Source organism: Leuresthes tenuis, unplaced genomic scaffold (genome assembly GCF_036924035.1).
Source record: "Leuresthes tenuis unplaced genomic scaffold, fLeuTen1.0.hap1 SCAF_18, whole genome shotgun sequence".
Lineage (NCBI taxonomy): Eukaryota > Metazoa > Chordata > Actinopteri > Atheriniformes > Atherinopsidae > Leuresthes > Leuresthes tenuis.
This window is the reverse complement of record NW_027325372.1, coordinates 26,505,476-26,519,487: the sequence shown is the minus strand read 5'-3', so window position 1 is coordinate 26,519,487 and position 14,012 is coordinate 26,505,476. Positions and strand designations below refer to the sequence as shown.

The 14,012-nt window shown below is 41.8% G+C and overlaps 1 non-coding gene across 1 annotated transcript; it reads left to right on the top strand.

Moving 5' to 3' along the window:
- The first annotated feature begins 12,335 nt into the window (after positions 1-12,335).
- Positions 12,336-12,525, top strand: LOC140275939 (U2 spliceosomal RNA). The gene has a single exon (XR_011908639.1). It is a non-coding gene; the product is annotated as a U2 spliceosomal RNA (small nuclear RNA).
- The last annotated feature ends 1,487 nt before the right edge of the window (positions 12,526-14,012 follow it).

Genomic DNA, 14,012 nt, shown 5'->3' with positions numbered 1-14,012 from the left:
CCTAATTTACACATGAGATCACAGCCCATCAGGTTAATGGGACACAACTCTGATAACAAAAATGAGTGTTTGAAGGAGAGCTCATCGGGAGTGACAACACGCAATGGGCATTGTCATTTTCTCCTTCACAACCTGGCCTGAGGCAGACATACAGTAAACGTGGTTTCCACTTAACTTTGGAGGACAATCAAACTCCCCTGGCGTCACTACTGATGAACATAAGTTCCTATATTCTGAAAGAAATATCTTTGCTCTAGGACGGAAATAGCATGCAAAACTTTACTACGTGAATCACAGTCAGCAAGCGTTTCATCACTCTTCAGCTGTGGACAGTCCTTCTTCCAGTGTCCAGTCTGGCCACAGTAAAAACAAATATTCGGATCATAGCTCTGGCGTGGCCCATTTCGACCTCCTCTCCCACACGTCCACGTCTTCAACTTCGGCCTCGTCCTCTTTTTACACCAACTGCGTAATACATGGTCATGGCTGCCAAATGCAGCTCCTTTTCACACTTGTCCCTTTTGGTTGTCTTACGCGTCTCAACTTGGTTATGAGCATGGCAAACATATCGCGAACGTCAGCCAAACGAGGACCCTCACACCATCCCAATGTTCTTTACTTCAGTGGCGACATCTGGCATGAGGCCTTTAATTATTGCATTGCATGCAATACTCTCCCATGGTCCTGATTCATTACCCAAATCCCTTGGTCTCTGATGACCGCTGTGCTTGCTGACTTCCTCAAGGATGCGGTGTACAAAATCATCAGTCCCTTCACCGGGTTTCTGTTTGCAGGTGTAAATGTGGGACATATTGATTTTGGTTGGAAATATAGTGGTGATGGCTTGACACAGTCTTTGGATGGCTGCTTCATATTGAGCGTTATCATTATGTCCTCGTTCACTGTTGGTAGGTCGCAAATCCAGTTGTAGCATACTGGCCTCTATTTTGCAGAGGTCGGTCGGTTTGAACTTTTTTGCCAATATGCGACGCAATTCAACCCCAGTCGGGCAGATTGTGCGCAGAAATCTCGCAACTCGTCAGCAAAATGGGGTCCAGAAATCTCTGGATCTGGTAAGCATTGTTATGCTTCCATGATGTCAGTCTCAGTCCAGGGTCGATAAACCAGTAATGGTCCAGTGGGAACTGCAACTTTAACCATAGGCATGGTTTGAATCTGGTTTTGTTTTTTCTCACGTTTAGATCTCTGAAGTCCAGATTGTGGGTAAAGGATTTTTGTCACTTGCGTTAAAAGTTCTTGGGCAGGTACGCTGGAGAACCAAACGTCTTCCTTTTCCTCATCATCAGACCTATGTAACTGATGTTGTGAGAATGATGGAATTTCTTCCCGAGGGAGGATGGAAGAAGTCCCTTCTTCCCGAGAGCCAGAGGCTTGTGGCAGGGCTGGCTGTTGTTGTTGCAGGGCAGGAGTCCAGGTCTGGATCCGGCACAGCTAATACTAAATTATTATCATCATTCCGTCATGGCATTTGTTTAACATTTTCCTTTCTTTCTCTTAATACACTTTATTTTTTCCAAAATTCTATACCTTTCTTACTTCTTATTTAAACTCAATTTTCTTTTTTTTTGCTTCATCTCTTTCTCATATTTGCAAAACTTTTCTTCTAATTTTCTTATTTCTAACATACTAAAAGAACCTTCAGGTGGAAAACCTCTGGACCATATGTCTTTTTCATTTCATCATGCTTAGGTCCCCCGGTAGGGTCAAAAGTCTGAGACCTACTGTTTCCCATTCTCAGACTTGGAATGGGGAAATATATTCCTTCACTCAAAGGACGTCTCCAATGAGGACCTTAATCTGTACTCACACTTCTTCTGAGTACTTCACACTTCTTCGGACTGCTTCAAAAGTTTCACTTACCCATGAAATCTCTGTCTCACTAATGACACAACCGGGAAACACTCTTTTATTCAAATAAAAACTAAACAGCAGTCCTATCGTCTCAGACTATCATATTTCAAAAATGATCCCAGCGCTGGTATTCAAGAAAAGGACCTGCCAGTCCTCTCTCTCAGAAAAGGCCTTGGAGGTATGAGGCTGGAACAGCTACTTCAGTCCAGGCTGGCCATGCACTGCGATCCAGTCCAGAGACACCAGTCGAGGGATCCTGTTCGTGACGCCAAAATTGTGGTGGAAATTTAGTAACGCACAGAGTCAGTTATTTTCTTCTGAGGAGATAAGAGGCTTTAATAATAATATCTTGAAAGAGAGAACAACACAGTACAGAATACAGAGTTGCTCTGACCACTGAAGCAAAAACACACAGTTATATTGCCCGCTCATCACGTCATCTGTCTTTGGTTGATAGTTGATTGTTCTTCTAACTTTCCTCCCCAACCATCAGTTTAGGTTACCCAAAAGGAGTGTATTGCTCCATCACAAGTATGCTTCTTTCACATACAGGGTAATATGAAGAATTTTATGCCTAAAACCTATTTAGACATGCAAAAATATGAAGGACAAAGCAGTTTTAACTTGGTTTGAGTGAAGGAATTCATTTTATATCAAAATCCGGAATTGTGTAGAACTCGTGAAAAGAAGCTTATTCTTGGATTCCTGAAAAAATTTAGTGTTGTTGTTTCCTATCCTGAAACGTACTACGTTCGTTTTTGTTTAAAGCTATTTAGACATGGATAAATATGAAGGACAAAGCAGTTTTAACTTGGTTTGAGTGAAGGAATTCATTTTATATCAAAATCCGAAATTGTGTAGAACTCGTGAAAATAAGCTTATTCTCGGATTCCTAAAGGTTTAGTGTTGTTCTTTCCTATCCTGCAAAGTACAACGTTCTTTTTTGTTTAAAGCTATTTAGACATGGATAAATATGAAGGAAAAAGCAGTTTTAACTTGGTTTGAGTGAAGGAATTCATTTTATATCAAAATCTGGAATTGTGCATTATGTCAGCCGAATTGTAGTCTGAATACATTTATGCCAAACAGATTTGCTTTGCCAAGGGAAGTTTTATAAATGTTTATTGTTTATGTTTACAATATATAAACTAGCAGAATAATTAATTCATCCTCCTGGTCCCTCCCACCCCGGAGAGGGCAGCCAGAGACTGGCTGCAATAGGCATCCCCGCTACCTGGGACCCAACACAGGGCAGGAGGGCCTGATGTCCACCAGGCTCGGGGCCTGCAGTCACCATATTCCGGGAGCTACTGTACCCCCAGAAGGAACCCATCCCGCCCCACCCCACTCAACCCAACCCCACCCCGGAGGACCTCTACAAAAACAAACAAACAACAACAAAAATCAAACAAACAAACAAACAAATCACCCGGTCACACCAGTCGCAGCAGCGAGACCCACCATCACCCAGGCCCCCCCAGGCCCCCCCCAACAGGGGAAAAGCACACCCCCACACAGACCCCCTCCCCCTCACCGCACGCCCCAACACCCTAAAGAAAATAACCACCTGCGGACACCTTGGAGTTCCCAGAGCAACAAGGCCGGCACCAGGACCTGCACCAACCCACGCATATTGTGGCATGTCCAGGGCAACCCAGACCCCCCAGGCACAGGCAGGGCCCCGCCCCGGGCGCAAGGCAGCGGCAAGCCACCAGGTCCAGGCCCAGCTCCACCACCCACGCCAGAGCGGCCCGGTCACCCGGTACAGAGCCAGCAGCCACCACCCCAAGGCCCCTAAGGGACCCCGCCCCACACCGCAAGACAGCCCCACCCGCAAGCCCCCAAAACTGCCCTCCAAGCCCGACACACAGTCCCCCCCAGCAATGACCAACCCGGTCCCCACGACCCGAGAGACCACCAGACGCCCGAAGCCACACAGCCCCCCCCAGCACACACCCAACCGCCCAGAGCGACGGGACAGCAACCCACCACCAACACTATGTCATCAAGCTAATCAGAGGAGACCAGAGAGAATTAAATTCAGCCAATTGATGTTTTGAGGAGGCAGACATTGTTTCCATGCTAATATAATCTAAAAGAAAATTTCTAAACTGGTTAATACACAGATTGTTCTTCGCTTTCCAGTTCATGAGAATAGTTTTCTTTGCTATACATAACACTGTGAGGATCATGTGTGCTAAGCTAAATTCCACGTTGATGTTGTCTAAGTCACCCAGTATGCACAGTGTGGGGCATGCAGGAATGCTACACTTTAGCCATGTTGATAGGTCCGCACAGACTTCAAGCCAGAACTTCTGGACAGGCGCACAAAAAAACAAAGCGTGTGCATAATCATCAGGTGTGTTATCTGTGCAATGTGAGCAGATGTTTGAGTGTGTTAGACCCATCCTGAACATCCTTTGTCCTGTATAGTGTGTTCTATGAAGAATTTTGTATTGTATGAGCTGTAAATTAGGATTTTGAGTCATTCTGAAGGTGTTCAAACATATTTGTGGCCAGAAGCTATGACTAGAACTGATGGATAAATCTGCCTCCCATTTTGAGGATGGTAGAGACATTGTGTCATCTATCTTAGACAATAATTCATATATTTTTGATAGTAGTTTTGGGGTGCAGATGCTTAGAAATTCTGCTACCCTAATCGGGAGTTGTAAGTCTGGTTGGTGGAGGATATATTTCTTTGTTATTATAGACTTAAGTTGTTGATATTCTAGGAATTTATTGCTGCCTATCTCATGTTGTGATATGAGCTCATCAAATGAAATAAAATGTCCATTTTGGATTATATGTTCCAGATGTTTGATTCCTTTGATCTTCCAGAGAGTAAAGTTTAGCATTTTTTTGTTTTGCAGGATGTCAGGATTGTTCCAGATGGGTGTAAGCTTACACGGGACAAGTGAAGACTTTGTTATTTTAAGAAATTCCCACCAGGCTGTCAGAGAGGTGCTGATGTTAATGCTTTTGAAACATTTGTGATTTTTTACGTTTTGACTAATAAGTGGCAGGTCAGAGATTTCCAGATTATCACACAATGCTTGTTCTATATTTATCCATGTTCATCTATTGGGCTAGGTTTAAACCATTTTGATATATACCGTAACCTATTGGCTAAGGAATAGTGCTGAAAATTAGGTAAATCTAATCCACCACTGTCCTTGGTCTTCTGGTCTTCTGTCTTCTGTTTGTTTTTCCACAGAAATTTGGAGATGCATGAATCTAGTGACTTAAACCAAGTAGCAGGTTGGTTTTATGGGGATCATTGAGAACAAATAGTTAACTTTTGGTAGTATCATCATTTTAATGGTTGTAACTCTCCCCATAAGTGATATAGGTAAGGACTTCCAACGAGAGAGATTGTCCTCTACTGTCTTTAATAATTGCACATAAATTAGCTTTGTTAGCTCTGAGAGCCTGGAGGAAATGTTTATGCCTAAATATCTAATATTTCCTGACTGTAAAGTGATCGCAGGTATATTCTGGACCCTACAGTTAATGGGCAGAACTGTGGTCTTAGACCAATTGATAGAGTAGTCAGAAAGTGCTAAGAATTTATTTATGAGTGTGATCGTGTGAGTGAGAGACGTCTGTGAGTTCTGAAGGAAAAGTAATACATCATCAGCATAAAGACTTATTTTATGCTCAATATTTTGGGGTTGGATGTCTTTAGTATTTCTATCTTGTCTGATAGCAGCTGCTAAAGGTTTGATGAAATTAGCAAAAAGTGAGGGAGAAAGTGAGCAACCCTGTCTTGTACTTCTCTGCAGACTGAAGCTTGGAGAAGTTTGATCATTTGTCCTGACACTTGCATTTGGGGAGTCAGTTATTTTCTTGTGAGGAGATAAGAGACTTTAATAATAATATCTTGCAAGAGAGAACAACACAATACAGAATACAGAGTTGCTCTGACCACTGAAGCAAAAACACACAGTTATATTGCCCGCTCATCACGTCATCTGTTTTTGGGTATAATTGATTGTTCTTCTAACTTTCCTCCCCAACCATCAGTTGAGGTTACCCAGACACACTCGTAAATACCAGCCTAACCCTGTCCCCCCTAAAGTGCAGCTATCTCATTATAACAAGCCCACCATTGTAAAGAGGAATTTAAGAAAACAGGGCAGGGTGGTACCTTGCAGCTCGGTCATTTGCAGGTTATACACAGTAACACTCAATACAATGCATATAAGAATTATTTTCCATTACATTCCTCCCTTTTGATTATAATAATACCATTATATTAATCAACCCAAAAGAAACAAGGAAAATAATAACTTTATCTGTAAAACATCAGCCTGCATTTGCACACAACGTGAGTTTAAAATGCAGGCATCATAGTAATAAAGGGTCCAATGATAAACAATCAAAACATGAACAATTAAACATGATTATCTTCATCCCTCTCTAAGTCAGCGTCACTAGAGGAAAGATTTTGAAAGCAAGAAAGTTATTTGAGTCATTTGGTCTTTTTCACACTGTTGTTTAGATGGACTACATAAAAGGATGTCATCCACATACTGCAAAAGAGCAGAGCCTGTGGTTGATTGAAGTTAATCCAGACTAGCTTTGAGGGCAGCATTGTAAATAGTGGGACTTTCACAGTACCCCTGGCATAACCAGGTAAAAGTCCAAGATCTCCCTTCAAACTAAAAAGCAAACCAAAATGGGCTATCAGGGTGCACTGGCGACAAGTCAACCACTGAGAAAAACTGTGCATCTGATGTAATTTGAGACAAAATAGTGTGTGGGTTGGGCACAGTAGGAGCATGTGGCTGAACTGCAGCATTCACCGCTTGGAGGTCCTGTACAAAACGCCATTCATCTGGCTGGCCAGCATCTTTAATCTTTTTAACAGGAAACAATGGAGTAAGCACAGGTGAATTTTCAAAAGGAACAATAACGCCTGTTTTCTGAAAAGATTGAAAAACAGGTTTAATCCCTTTAATTGCTTCAGGCTTAAAAGGGTATTGTTTTTTACATGGACAAAAGTCTGATTTAGGGGTGACAATTACTGGTTCACAGCCTTTTATCAACCCCACATCATATTTGCTCTTAGCCCAAAGATCATTGGGCACTTCAGCCAACATGGGTATCGAAGACAAATCTGTTTCAGATAAAAAACATGCTTCAAAATGTGATTCTGTGGTAGGAATTAAGTCCACAGTTCTTTGACAATGCATTGTACTCAAAAATGTTTTTTTGTATGCTGACAATCGTTCAGAAAACATCAAATTTGGATCAGCAGGTGAAACAGTCCACTCCATTTCTTTCTGACATGTAGCAACAAACTCTCCCACACCTTGTCACTGCCAGTGTGTACGTTTGGCCAAGGAAATGTGAGGGCGAGTACCACAAACATTAAAAAAATCGAAGTGCTCTGGAGTGAGCGACACAGCCAATAAAGTAGGCGCACATATTTTTTCACTTCTTCTCATAGTCATTGTCAGGCCCCAAAGAAATGTGTGATGTGCAGTGCAAATCAGTAGGTTGCATGAAATCAGAAAGGGGTGAAACTAACGCTTTTGCTTCTTCCACTAGTTGTTGTGAAAAAGGAGAGCTGGGAAGTTTCCACTCATAAGCATATGTAAGTGCCGATGAATCAAACTGCACTGCTGTGAAAACTTTGTCAGGCTGTAACATAACCTTAACACCCTCTGGTGTAGAAGTTAAAATAATGCCTAATTTACACATGAGATCACAGCCCATCAGGTTAATGGGACACAACTCTGATAACAAAAATGAGTGTTTGAAGGAGAGCTCATCGGGAGTGACAACACGCAATGGGCATTGTCATTTTCTCCTTCACAACCTGGCCTGATGCAGACATACAGTAAACGTGGTTTCCACTTAACTTTGGAGGACAATCAAACTCCCCTGACGTCACTACTGATGAACATAAGTTCCTATATTCTGAGAGAAATATCTTTGCTCTAGGACGGAAATAGCATGCAAAACTTTACTACGTGAATCACAGTCGGCAAGCGTTGCTTCACTACACAGAGCAGGAAAAATGTGTGAGTGTGTTTGTGCTATCACCCATTAGTGGAGGCTCCGCTGCCGCGTGACGTCCAGAACCTGCCTCCCACCCTCAGTCAGCCTTTTGCCCAATTTCATCACTTTTTAGCTGTGGACAGTCCTTCTTCCAGTGTCCAGTCTGGCCACAATAAAAACAAATATTCGGATCATAGCTCTGGCGTGGCCCATTTCGACCTCCTCTCCCACACGTCCACGTCTTCGACTTCGGCCTCGTCCTCTGTTTACACCAACTGCGTAATACATGGTCATGGCTGCCAAATGCAGCTCCTTTTCACACTTGTCCCTTTTGGTTGTCTTACGCGTCTCAACTTGGTTCTGAGCATGGCGAGCATATCGGCGAACGTCAGCCAAACGAGGACCCTCACACCATCCCACGTAAATGTTCTTTACTTCAGTGGCGACATCTATATAATATTGTCTGGGTCCCGTTAAAACATGTATTTGTCTTGTTTGCTTTAAAACAAGTATTCCCCATTTTCTATCCCTTCAGTAGCCAACCAGTTTGTATGGAGTACACTGGAGCAACTTGACTGATCAGTAAAACACTGCTTTTGTTGTCACCGCAAGGCTTCCCCCGTCGGTTGTTTCACTGAGACACTACTGAGTAACTACAACTCAACCCAGTTTATACACATAACATTCATATACATACTAACAAACAAACAAACAATAATTTATCGCAATTTTCTCATCTCTGTTTGAACGTACACCCAGGTAAATATTCCTGTAGTCTTCTCATACCGACTATGGACCCATTCATTGTTTAACTTCACTGTTTTGCAAATCCTAATTGAATATTACACATTGACATTGAACTTTACTGGATAAGCAGGTCTTCATTGCATTCAGCAGCCTATATGTGAGCATCTATGTGTAAGCTGTTCTTCTTTGCATTTATCAGCAGCAAGCAATTCTTCACTGCACATGCATATGTAAATAGTAAAACAATTCCAATGTGTTAGCGAAACCTTCTATATCACAGTGGTTTCTAAGATCTATTTTAAGTTCTTTGCCATCAGTGAGATGACATAGCTTACAAAGTGTGTCAAATTATCACTGAAGATCTTTTCAGGAATTTCAAATCTAGAAATGAGTTATTTTACGCGTGATTTTGCTACTGAGAGTGCATCTGCTTGTGCACATGGAAATATTTCAGACCATTTGGTAAAAACATCTGTTGTCACTGAGCAGAATCGTTTCCCTTAACATTAATTTAGTTCAATGAAATCTACACAATAATGAAATAATGAAATCCAAACAAATATGTTGAAAAAGATACACTGGCTTAGGGAATTATCTTCGTTTTGGTCTTAGATTGCCCTGTGGAATGTATTTTGCACATATTTGACCTGCTAGACAAAACTTTATTCATTTATTTATTCTAAAAAAAAAAATTCAATAATAAGTAAAACCATATGCTGTAAAAACCTTGTTCATTATTGCTTCCATCCCTCCTGTTGAGACATGACATGGTCCGTGGCTCAATACTGCAGCATATTTAAACAAATTCTTTGGCAGTATGGTTTTCCTTCCGGTCATTCATACGAGTCTATTGTAAATGGCAATTGAATAACATCTAATAATGCTAAAATATTTGTAGTTTATACATTTAGCTGTGGATGTCAACATACCTGTTTTTCCAATGCTGTGTTAACACATGTACAGTTGAGAAGGCATACTGACTGTCAGTGTAAACGTTAACAACCTTTTTGTTATTTAATTTACAAGCTTCAGTTAAAGCTACCAATTCGACTGCTTGAACAGAGTAATTTTTTGGTAGTGGTTGTTTTAAGAAAACTTCAGTTTCTGTTACTACTGCAAATCCTGTAGCATTTGTGCCATCAGGGTTTTTTGCTTGACCTGTTGAATAAATATAGTTATTTCTGCATTTTCATAACGTATATCAGTTAAGTCTGGCCTGGGTAAAACACTGATGGTTATTTCTGACATGCAATCATGAGGCTTTCCATCTGTGGGGTAGGTAGCAGTGTGGATGGATTAAGTGTAGCACATCTCTCGACAACAAGGTGTGGCTGTGAAAGAAGAACTGTTATGTAGGAGAGATGTCTGGTAAAGATATTTTGTTAAGTAACCATATCACAGCCACTGCATGAGGTACCTTAAGTGTTAATGGGTGAAATAACACCATTATTGTTGATGCCTGCACTGCCAATGGCTTCTGGCCATTGATTCAAAAGTACGATCTCGTCCCTGTTTCCCCCTTTCAGTGGACACTGGCCCCTAATTACCGCAATTCAGCAGGGGGTCTTTCATTAGGAGTACTGGACTCCCCCGTGCACGGTTTCAGCTCCGACCCTGGAAAGCGGAAAAAACGTTGAGATCTGGTTTGAGGACCCAATTGTTGAGAAAAGTCTCTCAATGAGACTCAGAGTTGCTGGAGTCAGTTAATGCAAATGTTTAATCTTGCAGCAAGTTCAAGAATGTGTGTGTGTATGGGTGTATGTGTGCGAACGTGTGTGAGTTTGTGTGTGTGAGAGTTTAAAGAACCTGTTATCCACATGCCGGTCTTAAGTAGTATGGCACAGGTCCAGCCTGTCTCATCTTTTTTGGAAGGTCCAGCGCTCGGCCGTAACCCTTCTGTCTGTTTGGACTCTCACATACATTCGGTTAATCATAGAAAAACGAGAACAAAACTTTTTAGCCCCTTAAATTCATAAAACAGACATGGTGCAGTTATTTCCATTCTAGAAAATAAGAGTAATCACCACCATTCCTATAAATTCTGGATATTCTAACAATCTGAATCTTTTTTAAATGTTCGATGAAGCCCTTTGCTGTTCTGTTTAGAGACTCAGCTGATCATAAACCAAGTTTTGCTCTTGAACCAAGCTTCTAAACTCTTCACCTTTTTCATTTCTCAGTTAGTATTCACTTTAAAACTGATTAAAAGAAAAATTAAATGAATGCCTATCAACAAATATGGGATCTAAACTCTAGTGCTTTCTCTAAAATAATTTCCTTTCTCAATTCAGAAATGTGTGTGTGTAAGTCACAACACCCGTGACACCAAAATGGCTTTCTTTTCTCTCTTTTCTCTACACTCTGCACTGTGAGCACACACACCAAATCAGAAAGGCTTTTTTCTCTCTTTTCTACATTATGGACTGTGGGGACACAAAACCGCTCTCTCTCTTTTTTTTTTTTGATTGTGTGCCAGGGCGTTGTCTCACGTATTAGATTATGCTTAAGATACGAATGGGTTTATCAGTCACATCAGAATCCATACTGATAAGATCCGTAATAAAATGGTCGGATCTTATCAAACACACTTTGTTTCTTGTGACAAGTCAGCGAAACAGCGTATACACGTCAAGACACTGAATCAAGTTTGCCACAAGAACTCATAAGTTTGGCAGTATTGCTCTGCCGTCAGCAATCATACACCCATTTTATTTTCATGAGACATGTGCAGGCACCTGTTCATCTACTGTTCTATCACTATGAATTAGTTTATCTATTATCAATAAGGATACTTCTACAACTACTATCAAAGTATGTCCGGACTTCTTATGTTGTCAGTTGCTATATATGAATAAGTGGGTTGCTACTGAAAAGCATTAAGCATGTCACACAGCCCAAACATATAACATTTCAGGACACACCACACAGTTAACAACCACAGTGAAGCGTGTCAAAGCCCAAACATGTAACATTCAACAGGACACTTACACAACACATTCAAATCAAACAGTCAGACAACATACAAGAACAAATACCCCAGCCGGCATTGCTCCCTGCCTATTTTCCTACAACTCACTATGTGTGCGCACACCTTTATTCACAAACTCTTCAACTTATACTCTTTTACCGAAGCTGCTACAGCTCGATTGGCCAAATACCCTTAGATCCTATTTCGGTGAATTTGACATCTGCCTTGTATGTAACAGATTAGCAGTTTAGCAGTTTTAATTTAGTTTGAGTGAAGGAATTCATTTTATAGCAAAATCCGAAATCGTGAAGAACTCATGAAAGTAAGCTTATTCTCGGATTCCTGAAACTTTAGATTTGCTCTTTCTTTTACTGCAAAGTACAACGTTGAGCAGCACTAATGAGTTGTTTCTATTTTTGGCAGGCTTTACCTTTGCGGATGAAGCCCTTTCTGTCTGTGCAAAAGAAATCTTGTTACTGTGCAGAGTGACTTCTCTGAGTAGAGTCGCCTTACTTGTTGCGACTGTGCCGATGTTCGAAGCTGGAGTGCAAAGTTGTTGCTTGAATGGTGCTCGCTGGAGCGTGTGGTAGTGTAAAGTTATACCATTTATAAGGGCTGAAGAGTGCTCAGTGCAGCGGGTGGGCGGAGGTGCAAAGTGACACTATGGCCATAAAAAGAACACCGCTACAAGTGCGCATTGTGCCAGGAAGGGCCCTCGGACGTGAACCAGTGGACAGTTATCGCTTCTCTGCCTTTTGGCTAAGATCAAGTGTAGTATCTGTTCTTATCAGTTTAATGTCTGATATGTCCTCTATGCGAGACTACATATTAAATGGATTTTTATCAATAGGAGTTGAAAAAGGAGCTTGCTCCGTTCACTCCAAGCATCGACCCGGTACTGCAGTGCCGCTGGGAACGGTGCGCTCTCCTCTGCTCTTGTGAAAAAGCAAACAGCGGTGCAGGATGGAAGTTTCAGGGAGCCTAAGATGAAACTTTCTTTTAATCTGCTGATAAAAGAGAGTGAATGCGAAGAAGACTTTAACACGGCTCTGGGAGCGAGCCGAGTGCGGGCTAACCAGGAGAATTGCTTGAAAGAAACGCGACACCGAATGAGCGGTCAGAACAAAGCCTCAATACGGTGTTCCTGTGGTGTTTTTATAAAATGCGGTGTAAAAAAAGGTGTGAATGCCCCATAGAAAACTAAAAGGTGGAGCGGAAGTGTTCGGCTGCAAGAAGGTGTGAATGTCCGACTATATTTGGTGAAAAGCAGGTGAAGCAAGGTCTGAATGCCCAATCTTACATCATCAAAAGCGAGATCAGAGGTGTTTGGCGGCAAGAAAACGGGTAAGGTGTGAATGACCGACTAAATATCAACAAAAGTGGGGGCGGAGGTCTTCGGATGCAAGTAGGTGTGAATATCCCACCATACAAGTATGGTGGAGAGGAAGCTGTGAATAGCCGACCATAGTTTGCAAAAAGTGGGTGAGAAAAGGTGCGAATGTCCAACCATACATGATCAAAACAGGGAGCGGAGGTGTTTGGCTGTGAGTAGGTGTGAATCTCCAACCATAATTGCTGAAAAATGTGTTAGAAAAGGTAAAAATGCCGGTCCATACATAATCAAAATCGGGAGAGGTGGTGTTCAGTTGCAAGAAGGTCTAAATGTCCATCAATAATTGCTAGAAAACATGAAAGAAAATTTTCGAAAATCAAACCACACATGATCATAAGTGGGAGCGGAGTTGTTCGGCTGTGAGTAGGTGTGAATGTCCGACCATAATTGCTGAAAAATGTGTTAGAAAAGGTAAGAATGCCGGTCCATACATCATCAAAAGCGAGAGAGGTTGTGTTCGGCTGCAAGTAGGTGTGAATGTCCAGCCATAATTACTCACAAACGGGTAAGAAAAGGTAGTATTGCCAGACCATATATGATCAAAACAGGGAGCGGAGGTGGTTCAGCTGCAAGAAGGTTTGAATGTCCGACTAAAGTTCAAATATATTAACAAAAGCGGGAGGAGAGGTCTTCGGATGAGAGTGGTTGAAAATTTCCAACCATAATGTATAAAATGCGGTGAAAAAAAGGTGTGATAGAACACTAAAAGGTGGAGCGGAAGTGTTCGGCTGCAAGAAGGTGTGAATGTCCGACTATATTTGGTGAAAAGCAGGTGAAGCAAGGTCTGAATGCCCAACCTTACATCATCAAAAGCGAGAAAAGAGGTGTTTGGCTGCAAGAAGGCCATAGTTTGCCAAAAGCGGGTAAGGTGCGAATGTCCGACTAAATATCAACAAAATTTGGGGCGGAGGTCTTCGGATGCAAGTGGGTGTGAATGTCCGACTATATTTGGTGAAAAGCAGGTGAAGCAAGGTCTGAATGCCCAACCTTACATCATCAAAAGCGAGATCAGAGGTTTTTGGC